The following is a 16,708-nucleotide window of genomic DNA, read 5'->3' on the forward strand; positions in this document are numbered from 1 at the left end:
GATGCATGGAGCATGATTGGCGCTGACGTGGTCGTGAAGAGTTTCAAGAAAACTGGCATTTCCAACGCCCTGGACGCGACAGAAGACCACTTGGTGTGGGACGAAGATGAAGAGGGTGAAGCTGAGGAAGCCGACGAAGCAGCGACCAGCGATAGCGATGGCAATGTCGACGTGGACTCCGCGGACTCTGAGTGATGGTGATGTTGCGGGCGGCCAGCCTTCGCAAATAAAGTGTTTCTGCAGCTAGTGTTTGTCGTCTCTGTGGTTTTATTACAAACGTAAGTCCTGCTTGCAATTGAAGTTTTGGTTAAATTTACAATAGCTGGCTTGAGAACCCCGGTTCACAGCCTATTTACATTTGCTTTCAGCACTCCAAAGCATTGTTCAAAAATTTTCCCCGCGTAATTATCGCACCCCCTAACTTCGCACCGATTTTCTGCGAAAAAAAGTGCGAGGATTATGCGAGTAAATACGGTATTCTTTTCTTTGTTGAACATGCTGCCACTTGGTTTCGGTTCAGTTTATGGCCAGAAACACTGTTTAGGCATTACGACGAAGCAATGCCCCAAGTGCTGCTCTGTAGGACAAAAAATTCAAGATCGCCCCTTCAAAATACTGCGACTACGACGTTTGAGAGCGGGATTTGTTTGTACGCGGTAGAGTATCTCAGCCTGAGCGAGAAAAAAAAAACGCACTAGCAAAGCCAGATTCAAACCTCTGCGAGCTCTTTCAACGTGAAAAGTCGAATCGTGCAAAGTTCACTTGCTGTCATTAGTCGTAGTGACCGAGTGACTACGGCACCCTCTTGTTGGGCACAAGGTCGTGTGTTCTAATCAGTCTTGAACACGTTACAAAAAATAAGTAAGCGATTGCAATTATAATTACTCCATTTGAAATGTGAGTGATTACAGTGGTCAATTACACCCCCCGAAAAGTTTTTTTGTTTATTGGGGTTTAACGTCCCAAAGTAACTCAGGCTATGAGGGACCCCGTAGTGAAGGGCTCCGGAAATTTCGACCACCTGGGGTTCTTTAACGTGCACTGACATCGCACAGTTACACGGGCCTCTATAATTTCGCCTCCACCGAAATTGGGCCGCCGCGGCCGGGATCGAACCCGCGTCTTTCGGGTGAGCAGCTGAGCGCCGTAACCACTGAGCCACCGCGGCGGGTACCCCCGAAAAGTGACTGAACAACTGAAGAAAAGTAATCAATTGCTATCACGTTAATTTCCTTCCACCTTTTATGGCTATAATTGCAATTTACTCAGACCAGAACGAACTACTCCGCCTTGCTTGATATTTTGTTACACGCTGTTAATTTTCTAGAGGAGTTGCCTTTCGAAGTTGTCGCTAATTTTCTTATTGAGGAGATCAGCAGCTACACTGAAGACTCTCTCAATGAGTGCGCTGGAGGGTAGGGCGGTATTGTAATGTATTAACACGTTGCGTACCAACTCGTAGCTCCGCAGTGCTTCGATGCTTGTCTCCAAGTCTCCCATGAAGCGGCGCGCATCGTTGTTTCTCCGCGCCTTATGTGGAAGCCTCCGAGCTTGATGTTGTGGGAGGTAGAGTTCCTGTATATGCTCACCTTTGGTAGCATATACAGTAACTCTAGTGGGAGGTAAGTTGCAGCGCCATCTGCCAGGACGTGGAGTACCTACGGAGTGGTCACGTGATATTTCTCGGAACGAGAACTGCCGCAGAAGATGGCGGTGACCTGATTGTGGTCCGGACATGTCCGTGCGCGTATTTGTACGTAACCGCTCCGTTGTCGCTCTAAAGAAACATCCCCGTAAGACCAGTCTTTGCCGTCAGGTTGTCGTTTTCAAAGGTGTACCGTTGGCTGCAACTTGTTTTTGGAAAAGAAAGTAACCAGTTGCCACTAATCAATTATCTAAAAAGTAATTGAATTACCGGGAACGTCAGCGTTTGAACAAAGTAAACAATTAATTAAAAAATTACAGAAAATATAATTTATTACGAGTAATCAATTACTTGTAACACGTTACGCACAACTCTGATTCGAATCACAGATGCGGAGGCAACATTTTGATGGAAGCGGAATGCAAACAAAAAAGTGAAACAATGTCAAGATTTGGAGCTGCAGAGTGCAAAAGTCGGAAATTACAAATTCGAAGTTAGAAATTATGAAAAAGCTAGAAATTGAGTTTTCGTGTCCGGTATAGCGACGACTGAGCATATTGCGGAAGACATCTTTTTTTTTAGTATGCTGGATAAGTTGGTAGCTGCGCCTCAAAGAATCGAAATTCAAATACCTTAAAGAAGCTAAAACCCAATTCCGAGCAGCCTGTTGATTATGGAATAGAATTGTAAGCAACGAGTAAGGTTATCATTACCGAATTATACAGTATCTGGCGCTTTGTTACTACAAAGAAATTGATGATGATGATTATAATTTTTTGTGGCGCTTAGGCATCTATGGCCAAAGAGCGTTATGACGCAGGCTTTTTTTCGTTACTCAGGATGGAGTCAAAGATCAATTTCCGAAGCATTTCATCCTGAAGAAGCCGAGCGTCAGACCAGGGGAAGCTTGAACCCATTGTGTCACCGGTGGGTACCCGGCGGCACTGGGGATCGAACCCCACACCTCCCCCGCATGCGAGGGGAGCGCACAAACCACTAGGCCACTGCTGCTTTTTTTTTCTTTATTATCAACTAGGCCACTGCTGCAATCACAAGAAAATTGCAAAAATGCGAAAGTTAGTGCTTGGACATTTCCGTGAAAACGCACATAAAACTCTCTCCATATATCTGTGTGTATGCATCCGCACTACGGCGCATCAGATTCCGGCTATGCAGTATTTCTGAGCATGTTTACAGGCTTACAAACGCTTTCGTTCCTTACTGTTTCATCTCTCCATTACACAAGTATTGTCACCTACGGCGCGAAAGTACACTTGGGGAGAACCACGGAAAAGTATTAGCTCGTTGCGCCTCAATGGTATCCGATCACAGATACGAGCACCCTGAAAAGTATATAAAATTTGAACAGGCCTTCACAGCCCGCAATCTGTATTGAGTAGACTTTGCGCACGCACGCACACACACACACACACACACACACGCACGCACACACACACGCACACACACACACACACACACACACACACACACACACACGCACGCACGCACACACACACACACACACACACACACACACACACACACACACACACACCACTTCTCCTTGTCTGACTATAAATCTCTCTACATCAAGATGAACTACCAACTCGCCCAACAGGAATTTTTAATGATGTGTGTGTACGTCATCCAGAGTACGATTTGACCAAGACACATGGCGTAGAAAGAACAGCCAGTTTGATGCTGGATCACAATGACAACGGAGAGAGGTCGCAACAGGTTTTGGTGTATGGAGCGTCACGGGAAGGCACGCTGGCAGATGCGCCAAGAAAGTATTGTAGCCACAAGAAAGAGATCGACCACCCAATGTCAGGATGGCAGCCTACGGAGCTCATTCCTAGCGCCTCACTTGTGATGCTCAAAGGCAGGTCGCCACCTTCAAGAAAGCGCTGCTTCGTGAGCGCCCAACAGTGATGATTTTGCCGTGAGAGAAAGCAAAAAAATAAATTAAAAATTGGAGAGGGTACACTAAAAAATTTTGCACCCTTAAGGGTGCATTTCCGTGTATATAACTCACACCCTCCCAAAAGGGTGCAAAGTATGCTCGTCGCACCCATAGCAAGGGTGGGATCGTTACGTTTGCACCCTTATTTTTTTGGCTGCTTAAAAGGGTGCAAAGTATGCTTGTCGCACCTTTTTTCCGACTGCTTTGAAGTTTCATAGCTTTTTATTGCTTGAAAAAGCGCTGATCAATTTCTTTTTGGGGGAGCACTCTTGAATGGAAGCTAAACACTTTCTACGAAAAGCTGCCGACGACCTGTCTAACTTTGCACTAATGTTATGGCATCTCCAACTATAATTATAATACTCAGATGTGTGTCTCACGGTGTTTCCGAACCTCCTTGCTGTGGAGTCACATTTGTTGTTGTTGCGACTGAAAGAAGGATGAAAAGTAAAGTGCACGGGCCTGCCGACTGGCTCGAGCCGAACCACCACCGCTGCCACGTGCAAATAGAAGAGAGTTAAAAAAAGAAAGGTGAGAAGAAAGAACAGACGCGCATCGCAACAACCGCGTCCGCCGAAGCGAAGACGCCGGCTGAAGCACCAGATACCCTTCCGCGCATAATTTCTCTAAGTTTATATGTGCTATTTCAGCGAACCCCTATTTGGAGTCAGTGACGCTTAGCACCAAGGTTGCAGCTGTCTTTTAATTGAAAACTCGAATAGCTCCCATCATATTAAAAGCACTCTTGATTGAACTACTGGAATGTTGTTCGACAAGTCAAAGAATACCGTACACCCATACGCACCCTTGCACCCGAAGGAGCTACAACACCCTTGCACCCGTACGGCTTTGAAGGGTCAATGGGTGCATTAAAGGTGCTAACGTGCTGAGCGCACCCATTTCCAAAAAAAAAAAGAAAAAATGAGGGTGTGGAAAAGGTGCAGCCATGAGCGCTACACCTTTAAGGGTGCAAATTTTGTTTACTGTGTAGAGGTGTTACAGCAGCTCATACCAACTGAACCTGCATTTTGGCATTAAACAAAACTTCACGGCTCTGTCGCATTCTCGTTTTTAAAGCGAGTTCACATGAAACAAATCTCCAGACGCCAACTGATTCATGTCTGAAAAGTCAACAGAAAATAAAAGCATTAATATCTTGGTCTACAAGTCAGCAGCTCTAAAACGGGATTAATTGAACTTACAAGCGACCAAGCCCAGGTGCTGGCGGTTCTGACTATTCGCCGGTTCAACCTGCATACGAGAAAATGAGTCGCTGACACCTTGTAGGTCTGCAGAGAAGACTAGTCGATATAACGTCCACTTCAGGGGCCCCCTCGATGCTTGCTGGAGTCAAAAATTGCTGGTGCTTCTGACCTTCCATGATTGAAGCATGGTCGAAATCCAAATTACTCAGCCTTTCAAGGAGCGGGCATCGGGTGTTTTTAAGTTACCAGCGTCTGTAAACTGCGCACAGCTACGAATTACTCAGCTTTTCTAACCTTGAAATGACTGCAAAAAAAAAAAATGTCACATATATCTCAAAGTGTCGAAAAGGAGCCAATAGCGAGTGCTAACTGAGGTCACTACATATGGACCATGTATATTGTACTAGTTGACTCGGTACCCCCAAACTATATGTACGACCCAAATCCGGTTGCGCCGTAAAGAACAGGGATTTCCGTTGCGTTGCTCGGGAAGCAGGGCATTTGGGAAGGAACAACCAATTGGCTCGGGTGTTACCTTCGGATACTAAGAGGTACAGCCTTTGTCAAAAGTTTAGAGCCCAGGGGATTTGCTTCTAAGCACTATTGTGGCGCTCCTGTAGCACTAATGGAAGTCATACGCATCGGAGGGAGCAGGACCAAAAATCTTCTTACCTTCAAGAGATTTGGGACGCTGAGGACGCATTACGAGCAACGCAATGTGGCCAAGAAGCAAACCCCCTGGGCTCTAAACTTTTGACAAAGGCTGTACCTTTGTTTTCAACTTCTTTGTTGCGGATACTTGTTTATCCTAATATTTCCCCGAGCTTGACATGCCGCTGTGCAGACCTTTCACTAAATTAGAGCTAGTATGCGCCGTTCATCACAGCTCTACTAATTGAATTCCTCAAATATACTATGGCACATTTCAACAAAATATTTCTTCATTGTGATGCGAAGACCCGTCCGCACAACGTAATGAGTGCACGAAAATCTTCCAAGTATGGTTAGTGCGAAAGGTTCTCAAAATACCACCGCAGGAGCTGCCCACTCTTCCACGTGCACCTCTGCCACGGGAGCATCTCTGCCGGTGGCTGCAAAGCCTTCGAGCATTACAGCATGATTTATTCATAATTAATACTTATTGATCGTGCTACCCACCTGGGCTTGAACTATGGTGGAAAATCCTTTAATAAAAGGATAAAGTATTTGCATTTACGCTAATTGCAGCTGGCAGACGCGATGACAGAGCTGATTTGCATGTTCACGAAATTGGTCATTTTTTGCTCGCATCGGGTTCAGAGCGTCTCAGTGGTGGACGATCAATGCCCGACTCATTGATAGCTTCCGCTTCCCCAGGACACACTCGCGGAACCCATGTTTCATCCAGCTTGTCGCACGTGTTCAACCCTTTTATTGAACGCTCTATGGGTGTCTGGAAGCGACTGCGGTAATCAGTGCACTACGCAGATTTCGCGGGCGTATCTTATACCTTCCTATAGCTTCGCTTCCGGTGATCGCCGGTGTGCATTTGCGCATTCTCGATACAGAACCCACTCACTGACCCAGAATAAGCACGTGATTGCAACCACTCAAAATTCTGCGCAGGTAAGACCCACTTGCATATCTGTAGCAAACGACACCGCCGTCGAATTTAGTTTCTGTGTCTTATGACATCGGCGAAAACTCCCGCATTCACCTCCTGGCTTCTGAAAACTTTACGCCTAACTGGACCGCTTTCGGAAAGTTGGCCGCTCTGAGGCAAGGGAGGAAGTTTAACGCAGCTGTTCCTGAGCGGACATGCGTGGGTGACGCCCCGGCATGACTTGAAAGCTTGGACTCCCTGCGTCATCTTTCTTTGAAATTTTCGAGGCGCCATACCTAAAATAGTTTTCTTTTCCTTCTACGGACGTGCGTCTACCTCTTACAGAAATAAAATTGTCTGGGTGCAAAAAATTCTGTTCTTCAATGTTCACCGGCAAAAAGCGAGAGCGCATATAAACCCAATTGAAATAAGAGTTTCTTTTTCTTTCTTGAAGAAAACAAAAACATCACAGGAAAGATAGAAACATAACTGTACATCACTTGCCCTCACATGCGACGGTGTTAAAAAAAAGCCAAGAGAGGAATAGGTAAAAATTCCGGGTAAGAGTGCATTGACCTGGAGAATTTTGTGGGTCAGGAAACTTAAAAAGAAACCTTCACCGACCAAAAAAGGCTGCAGAACGAGGAACACATTAACTCTGCCCCCTTATTTTAATATTCAGGCATACTTCAAAGATTTAGCTTCAGTGCGCCAACGACAAGCCATAGTAACGAGCTATACATGAGCTTTCTACGAAACAGCTGCATGAAGTGTGAAAAAAATTGTTGGATTTACTGGAAGTGAAGAGTGCTTTATTAGTACGAAATTGCGGTTGCTTGAAAGATGAAGTCCTTGAGCATTTCGTCTAATAGCGTTTTGCTCTATAATAAAAAACTGCAGTGCAGCATACCTTTTACTGCACCTGAAGCTTCAACGTCGCTGCATTGTAGCTCCACTGTAGACATTAAAATTAAACTGTGGAGTGTATTTTTTTTCATACAGTGGAAGCGCGAAAATTTGCATATTCAGCCACTTCTTATCTGAAGAGAATATAGCACTGGTGCCAGGAGTAAAATATCCATAGGCTTGCCTGCCTAGTGTCCACTCTAAGTACTCAGCATGATGTAACATGGGCATGACCGCAGAAGGAACATTTCATAAGCTTCCAGTTTCAGGTTATATTAGTCTTTTTTTTTTACAACGATCTTCTATAGTTTTCTTCCTCTAACGTCTAGCGCCACCAATAAACATGACTTGATTTTTGTTTAAAAAAAAAAAACAAGATTTACTCAAACCGGTACTGTGGTACTCAATGCGATACATTCCTTTCGTTGTACCCGCTGCTTACCTCGCTGAAGTGAAACCAAAGGCTTCCGTTGCGAAGCCTCACAACAGGCACTATTAACGGGCGCGAGACACGGTCTTATTATGCAGCCGCCTTCGCAGTAGCCCCATCGTCTCGGCGTCATATTGTATACGTTTGCAGACGCCGCTTCTTCTGGTGAAATACGACCTCGGGGCGAGTTTCTGTAACCACCCGACGTCCCGACTACATCTTCCGCCGGATGTCAAGCAAGAGATCACATTGTCAGGACACTTCGTTTGCAAGTGTCCGCCTTGCCGACGACCCATCTCGGCAGAAACTCCTCCCTCTCGCAAAAGTGCAGAGATGCAACAGGGTATCTGCGCTGTATATTCATGAATATCCGCTTCCCAACCCGCGCGCGCATATGTAAGCACATGGTTGAACGCCAGTGTTCAGGACTATGACAACAGATGTAAGCGGAAAGAAAGAAAAACCTTAGCGAATAATTAGGCGTCGCGTCTTCAGGATGGCGTTGCTCATTCGAAATCAAAGCATTTGGCCACGTTTTCTAAGAAGCGCCGAAAGTTACGAAGGGCACGTTCATCTTGTGCCTCCCTCTCCTTTCTCCCGAAAGCAGTCAGAATTTCCGCTCCATTAATCTTTCCACGCTGGGGGAGAAATTTACGGCGCGGCGCGTTCGCATTAACGCTTCGCGCGCGCTCCGCCACAGGCGTGATCACCGAATAGCGTTTTGGCTGCCACCGCGCTCCAAGGCGGACAGCAGGGCACAGTTGAAACAGCGTTCCTTTCTCGCTTACGGACCGCCGAACAAACGCGAAGTGCGGAGCAGCTGGAATCGCGTGCGCAACGTACTGCGCGCTCGCGCGCACTCGATCGCAAACACGACTCCGCAAAAGGTGTAATAGGAAAAAGGGAAGATCGATCGCGCCCGGACACTGCCCCGGGTCGGACAGTAGCGATTCTTCTGGATGCAAAAAATAAAAGAAAAGATAGGGGCTACAAGCGAGCAAGAATGCGGGAAGAGCGGTAAAACCGTTTCGGTCGCCGGCCTGTCCCGCTGCGGCTCTCCCCGCGCGCGCACTATAGAAAGGACAAGTCGGCCTGCCTGCATGTCCGCAAACAGCCGACTGTCTCCTCCGCCGTGAGCGCCTTCCCAAATCTAGGCGACGTATCCACCAAAATGGTTCGTAGGCACGCCACGAACGCCGGTCGTAAACCCGACACGCTGACTCGCGCCGCATCGCTTTCTTTCTTTACTATCTGTCTTTTTTTTTATTTTATCTCGCGGGCCCTGGGTCACGCGGCGCTATTTAATGCAAGCTTCTTTATTTCCGCCGGCAGTGCGCTCCGCTCTGATGCGTGCACTGGTGGCCTAGCATGCTATACATAATGCCTTGTTGCTGCCTCGGCCTCAGCTCGTCCTCGCTTGTTTGTTGTCCTGCGAGCCTGTTTCTTGGGCAGCTTTTGCGCTGCGTGCGCTTGCGGGCTCCCACTGAGAAGGCTTTGTTTTCCCAGCCCATCGTGACTGGAAAAAGCTGCTTGCACGGTGTGTCGTCGCTCTCTCAAGCGGATGCGCAGGGCACGAACCATGAAAATAAAACCGAAACCCGCAGGACGCTTTACTGCAATCGAGTTTTCACGAGCGCTCGCGACCTGTCGTCACGCCAGTGTGGCGCTCTGCCGATAACAGCGCTTTCGCAGACAACAGGGCGCTTTCCAATATCCACCTTAAAACGACGGAGTGAGGCTTATGTGTGTGCGTGCATTTTTTTTTTTGCGCACGGTGTTTTTTTTTTTTTTTCATGCTAAGCTGTCCGTTCTATTTTTCTGCTTTATGCCTTGGGCTCCACAAACAAAAAAAAAAGAGGGCGCAGATTTGGGAGGAAGAAAAGCTTTGAAAGAAAAATTTGTGCATACCTGCATGGATTTGCGCATGGACATAAAGAAGCCATAGTGAAAAAAGCAAGAGATGTATTTTACTGTAGAGCATATGATACGTATTGCAAGCACAAATGCAGTATTCTGTATTCAAGTAACCTGAGACCGTTCTATAGCCGTAAAATGCAAGCAGCCACCGCTCCTGCAAAGAGAAGCATCCCTTGGCTTTCGACATTTTTGAAGTTCCCACCCACAGAGAATGGCTCTCGCCTCTGCCTTTCGCGCGCCTTTTTTGACTACGAATATTACTGCTCTAATTATGATAAGAACATTCTGTGTGTTCGAAATATGCTCATCAGCGCTAAAACTTCACATATGGTTCAAATTGGTGCTTTTCATTAAAACATTTCTATGTATGCGGTGGCGTATAGAATTCATATCAACATCGAGACAATAGCAAGTAAAATAAGGAAAAAGACATTGAGCCAAACTGATTCGTTTTTTTTTCAGGAGCAAACTAGCCTAGATGAACACCGCGGAGTTGCCTTGAAGACAAAGGCTTTGGTTCCTGCGCAAGACCTGTTCTAAATGGTCGAAACAATGCTTATCCAGTATTTCTAGGGCTTTTCTTCAATCCTCGGCATCTTTCATGTCATTACCATGTTTTTGATACCGTGACGAAGATAAATGCTAACAGGTAGTGATTTCCTCACTACAAATAAAAAAATAATGTTCATGAGCGCATATTAAAAGAAGATAGTGAGACAAAAGAGAAGCACTGTGGTGTGCGATTATTAAAGCGCTGAGCGCATTGCGCAAGCTTCAACGAACCCTTTCGTGTAGCTGGCGGCACGTTAGCAACCCTGAGGGAAAATACTTCACCAGGGAGCTCAGAAGGGCCGTTGGTAGTGCACGCGTGACACGAACGCTCCGTGGGTGCTACCTCGGACGGTATACGCGGCCGGGCGCCCCACCCCGGCCGCTAGTGCAGTGTGCCGCGCGCGCGATTAATCCGAGACAGGACGCTACGTGCGCGCGGCTATGTACATACAGTTTTACTTCTTGTGTAAGTGATTGTGAGCAGTGGCCGCTCGCGCGCACTTATTTTCGGACAATGCTTGGACATTAGCGCGCGAGCGGCGCGAACTTGATTACTTTTGTATTTTGTAAATAGTGTACAAAGCTCTACCCTGTCCTTTCTCGCTGTCGCTCCCCTCTATACTTCTCCTCACTATCCTCTCCCTTTCCCTTTCGTTTCCGCCGGCTGCAGCTCGGGTGCTTAAGATATTAGATAGCAATTGCCGCGGCCGGCAACACTCTTTTGCTTCACTTTTTATTTTTTTAAATAAACCACTACCACCACCACCGCTGGATTGAGGCTTTCCGTACAAGGCCTACCACGCGTAGCGGGATCACTTGAGCGAGTGATAACTCGCCTCGCTCCAGCTTCATCTACGGGTGTCACGCGTCTAGACTGCGTGGCCGCACAATGGGAATGGGCCGAGACACTGTGACAGTACGCAGATGCGCGAGGCGCAGGGCCACGCGCTCAAGCGTTACCGCTAAGTATGCGCCACTCTGTACATACACTTTCCCACTCAAGTAGGTAGCTGGTGAAGAGGCAACAGAAGTGAGCGTACATTGCCTCGCCGCCCGCCCTGGCAGCCGAGGGAAGCAACTGCGGTCTGTTGCCAAGATTGCCAGCAGCCAAAAACGACGACGCAAGAAGACAACACAACGCTGATCAAAGAAATTGATGACAGCCGATAGCTCGGAAGTAGATAGGACGAAAGTTGCGGTGAAAAGGAAAGGCGTCCAGCACGGAGGTCTGAAAAATGGCGCCGTTTAAAAATGAACCCCGGGATTCAAGGTGCGAGTTGGCTTAGCCATGCCAGGACGTCAGAGGGAAGATCGACAAGGGGCTGCGGTTATAACAGCAGAACCTATAAGAGGAAGCCATCTTCGAGGAACGTTATGTGAGTAATATTCGTCGTCGAAGCCAGCGTGCATAACATCCCCTTGGTCCTGCAAGGCAACACTGTTGTGGCTCGGTTTAGTTTGGTTTATTGGGGTTTAACGTCCAAAAGCGACTCAGGCTATGAGGGACGCCATAGTGAAGGGCTCCGGAAATTTCGACCACCTTGGGTTCTTTAATGTACACTGACAACGCAGAGCACACGGGCCTCTAGAATTTCGCTTAAATCGAAATTCGGCCGCCTCGGCCGGGTTCGAACCCGCGTCTTTCGGGTCAGCAGCCGAGCGCCGTAACGATTGAGACACAGCGGCGGGTATAATCCTGTTCTGTACGGTAGCCTTCGTAAATGCAAAGCACTACTGCCGAGGCGTCCTACGCACCACCTGTTGCTAGCTGTTTCTTTATGCTATATTAACAGACTAAGCCGGGGCATCAGCGTCGTTAATTTTGCTATATTTCACGTCTATTCTATATACCTTCGAAAATGGTAACGTAAAGAGAGCTAGCATAAGGTAAATCACTTCAGCAGTTCCGGAGTCTCCACTTCGCAGCTTTGACAGCTGATAGATTTAAAGAAAGCCCACCATTTAGCAGGACGGTACCGGTTAAAGCTTTTAAAGGACGAACGGCCCAAGGCCACAAGCAGTAAACCTGGCGCCGCCGGCTCCTACAATGCGCGCTGCCATCATGCGCGTGTGGCACAGCGGCTGCCGAAGGTTCGTTGCGTAAGCAGCCCTGACAGCAGCCCTAACACGACCATATCGAGCGAAAATAATGTTCTTCTCGCTGCACCAACAAGACGCCCTCTGGCGCCCGCCTTTCTTGTATCCGTCTTAGGTCGGAGCACAAAATTAATCGCTGTTTTCTTACAGCTTCGAAGTCGTACCCAGAAATTGCGGTGTCCGTGGGGTAGCGGGTAAGTTGCAGCCGATGTTTTCTTGAGGCAAGTGATAATATTGACACTTGTCAGACGCCCTCGCAAGCCCTAATAGATTTTTCTAGCTTTACATGTCGATAGTTGCTTCAAAATGAATGGAAATAATTACTGAAGAAGAAATTTTGAGATGTGAAAAATTAATTGGCGCTACAGCTGCGCACGTACCCAGACAGCGACTTTAATAAGCAGACACGCGGAGCGAAGTTCAGCGTAGCATATCTGTAATGTGCAATTAAACTTCGTTATAACAAAACGGTTTATAACGAAATAATAAATATAACGAAAAAATAGCTTTTTCCTTTGGAAGCGCCCATAAACATGTATTTTATATCTCGTTTTTACGAAGTAAAATTTTTCTTGAAGGGATGAAACGAACCTCAAGTTAATTCCGCGGCCGAATTCGACCTGATTATATCGATCTGTAATGATGGGCAGCAGTTTCGAAGGCATTCGATGCTCTAAACTGAAATTATCGCACATAACCGGCTCTGTCGAGCATCGCACAAAACAAGCACAAAGACGTTTCCCATCAGGATGAGTGACAGTGATGGAGAAAAAAAATTCAGGATGATTTCCGCTGACTAAAAGGAGGCAGTGATCAAAGCGCTGATAGCCTTTGGATTGATGTATTCATTCTCCACCACAGGACACCACTATCATGCGGCGAAGCCTATAGTGACGCTATTCACTGACGCTCCGTTTTCAGCGCAGGTGGAATGTGAAGTGACAAGTGGCGCTGCAGGACGAGTGGGAGCGCCCTATATCCTGGCACTGGACCAAGCGGTGCCGTCTTCGTTGACCCATCAGGCGAATCCTGTAACCTTAGGTTTGCTGTCTAGGTGTCCCGTGCGATGGTGGGCAAGTCGTGTTCTATAAAGCGCAGAGAGATTCCCAGACTGCGGGATATAGAACACAGTCCAAACTCTGGCGAACCTCAGGCTATCCTGGGCAAAGTGTGAGCTCTGCGAACTTAATTAAGGGCACCACGAGACACTTTACAACCTAGAGTCGTGAGCGATATGAACGGGAACAATCTTTTATTGCGAAACCAACACTACGCGAGTCGCCGAGCCATTTCGCGGAGCTGATCAAAGACCATACTACGCATGCGCGAGGAGCGGTGACGTCACACGGCGCACAGCTGGCGCTCCGCCGCCGCCGCTGCCGCGCGCTCTCCAGCGCCTCTTTCTCTCTCCTCTTTACTTTCGCAATCCTTTAGGTTTAACCAGAGCTAAACCACTGCCAATGTTTTGCCTGAATTTCGAATTTTCTGGTTATTTTTTCCACTGAACTTTAAAATGTCTTTTCGATATTATACGCCAAGCGGAAAGCTAGTTAGAATACAGAAATAACTGTGCTGGTCACACATAATTACGGAGCCATCAATCAATGAATGCTCAGACTTTGTTCCCTCTCATATTGTTCACGACTGCACTTTGCCGTTTCTTTGCTTAGGTGGCTTTCCATGTTTTTTGATGAGTTTTTGTATAGCGTTTTATTTTCTATGACAGGCAAGCTATTCGGATGCAGCAGCAGGCGGGATAACGGTGTGAAGAATAATGGATAGCTGGGGGAGTTTGTAATAACAACGGCGTGAGGCTGAAAGAAACACTATAATGTGCGAACAACGGTACTTCGGGGTCCTTTAGGCTCAAAGGAACCCCATTTGATCCCAGATTCCGTCCAGTCTTGAAAGCGCGCCCGACGGACAGTGTCCATCTCCGGCGTCCTAAGCAAAGCTCACACATTTAAAGGGGCCCTTAACCCAGCCCACCCTGCCAGTCACAGGAAACGCCGTGGCAGCTGTATCACATATATATATATATATATATATATATATATATATATATATAGCGTATACTTCGCTATATACTCTTGTAAGCAGTCAAGCACTTCATGGTTTCGCAACCTATATATATATATATATATATATATATATATATATATATATATATATATATAGGTTGCGAAACCATGAAGTGCTTGACTGCTTACAAGAGTATATAGCGAAGTATACGCTTCGTTATAGAAAACATATTTATTCGACTCGACGTTTCGATCCGAAGACCGATCTTCTTCAGGAGTAATTTTACATTGTTAATGCATCCCCTTTTATAGGGGTGGGCACAGAACAGGTAAGTGGGAAACACAAAGCACATAGCAGAAAAATACGCCTAAAAATTATTAGAGGCAGTGCGACCCACAAAAAGAGAGAGAGAGAGAGTGCGAGGAACAGGTACTCAGTAAGAAAATACAACGTCCAGATGCGGCCTCTGCTTTGTTAAGCTCGACAGGCTTGCTTATTGACAGGCGTGTCCAGCTCGGAGGTACTCGACAGGTGCGTGGCCGTTCAACAACTTTCGTAGGAAAATGCGAAAACTTGCTCCTTCTCCTGGCCGCGAGGGCAAGAAAAAAATAAAAAAATAAAAAATCTGACCCTCCAACAGAGAGAGCAGACAACAGAAAAAAAGAAAACGAGAAAATGAAAAGAGCAAGGAAACATCGAAAAAAAAAGTGAAATAGGTAAAAGAAAACCTTTAAAGTAGTGCTTTTTCTTCGCACCCAGTAATAATGCACCCACGCCCGGTTGAGGGGAAGTTTTGGAAGGAATGTAAAAAAATGTAAGCTTACATAGTAAAATTAAAAAGGAAAAAAGAAAAGAGAAATTGTGTGGCATTCGCGGGAGCACAATGTGAGCACACCCGGGGGGGGGGGGGACGGCACAGGTGTGGCACAGGTGTGGCATGCAGAAAGGGTATGACCTCAACGACTTAGTCAGTGGTGCTTTTTTTAATTTCGTAGGCCTCTGACCTCGGAAGAGAGGTGAGGGTGCCGTAAGTTTCATTAATGCCATTTTGCACTGTGTTAAATTTAAAAATAAAATATGATTCTCGTTGCTCGCGCTCACGAGTGTTTTTGAAGCCACTCTGTAGTATTGTTACTTTAAGTTTGTCAAACTCCTGGCCTTCCTCGCGGAGGTGTTTCGAAAGAGGGAGGTTGGGGAGGGATTGGGTATGTGAGCGGTGGTTATTAAATCTGAATCGGAAGGAATTGTTTAATAACCACCGCTCACATACCCAATCCCTCCCGAACCTCCCTCTTTCGAAACACCTCCGCGAGGAAGGCCAGGAGTTTGACAAACTTAAAGTAACAATACTACAGAGTGGCTTCAAAAACACTCGTGAGCGCGAGCAACGAGAATCATATTTTATTTTTAAATTTAACACAGTGCAAAATGGCATTAATGAAACTTACGGCACCCTCACCTCTCTTCCGAGGTCAGAGGCCTACGAAATTAGACAAAGCACCACTGACTAAGTCGTCTGAGGTCATACCCTTTCTGCATGCCACATCTGTGCCACACCTGTGCCGTTCCCCCCCCCCCCCCCCCCCCCCCCCCGGTTGTGCTCACATTGTGGTCCCGCGAATGCCACACAATTTCTGTTTTCTTTTTTCCTTTTTAATTTTACTATGTAAGCTTACATTTTTTACATTCCTTCCAATACTTCCCCTCAACCGGGCGTGGGTGCATTATTACTGGGAGCAAAGAAAAAGCACTACTTTAAAGGTTTTCTTTTACCTATCTCACTTTTTTTTCGATGTTTCCTTGCTCTTTTCATTCTCTCGTTTTCTTTTTTTCTGTTGTCTGCTCTCTCTGTTGGAGGGTCAGATTTTTTATTTTTTATGTTTTTATTTTTTTCGTGCCCTCGCGGCCAAGAGAAGGAGCAAGTTTTCGCATTTTCCTACGAAAGTTGTTGAACGGCCACGCACCTCTCGAGTACCTCCGAGCTGGACACGCCTGTCAATAAGCAAGCCTGTCGTGCTTAACAAAGCAGAGGCCGCATCTCGACGTTGTATTTTCTTACTGAGTACCTGTTCCTCGCACTCTCTCTCTCTCTTTTTTTTTGTGGGTCCCACTGCCACTAATAATTTTTTATGCGTATTTTTCTGCTATGTGCTTTGTGTTTCCCACTTACCTGTTCTGTGCCCACCCCTATAAAAGGGGATGCATTAACAATATAAAATCACTCCTGAAGAAGATCGGTCTTCCGATCGAAACGTCGAGTCGAATAAATATGTTTTCTTTAACGAAGCGTATACTTCGTTATATATATATATATATATATATATATATATATATATATAACGAAGTATACGCTTCGTTAAAGAAAACATATTTATATATATATATATAT

General features: G+C 46.4%; 1 protein-coding gene across 1 annotated transcript in view; it reads right to left on the minus strand.

The window, feature by feature from the left end:
• LOC149353024 (phosrestin-2-like) overlaps positions 1–16,708 on the minus strand; it is a 470,558-nt gene that overhangs the window by 430,063 nt on the left and 23,787 nt on the right. The window lies entirely within an intron of this gene.

The sequence above is a fragment of the Amblyomma mixtum genome, chromosome 3 (assembly GCF_055824585.1).
Source record: "Amblyomma mixtum isolate Tamu chromosome 3, ASM5582458v1, whole genome shotgun sequence".
NCBI lineage: Eukaryota > Metazoa > Arthropoda > Arachnida > Ixodida > Ixodidae > Amblyomma > Amblyomma mixtum.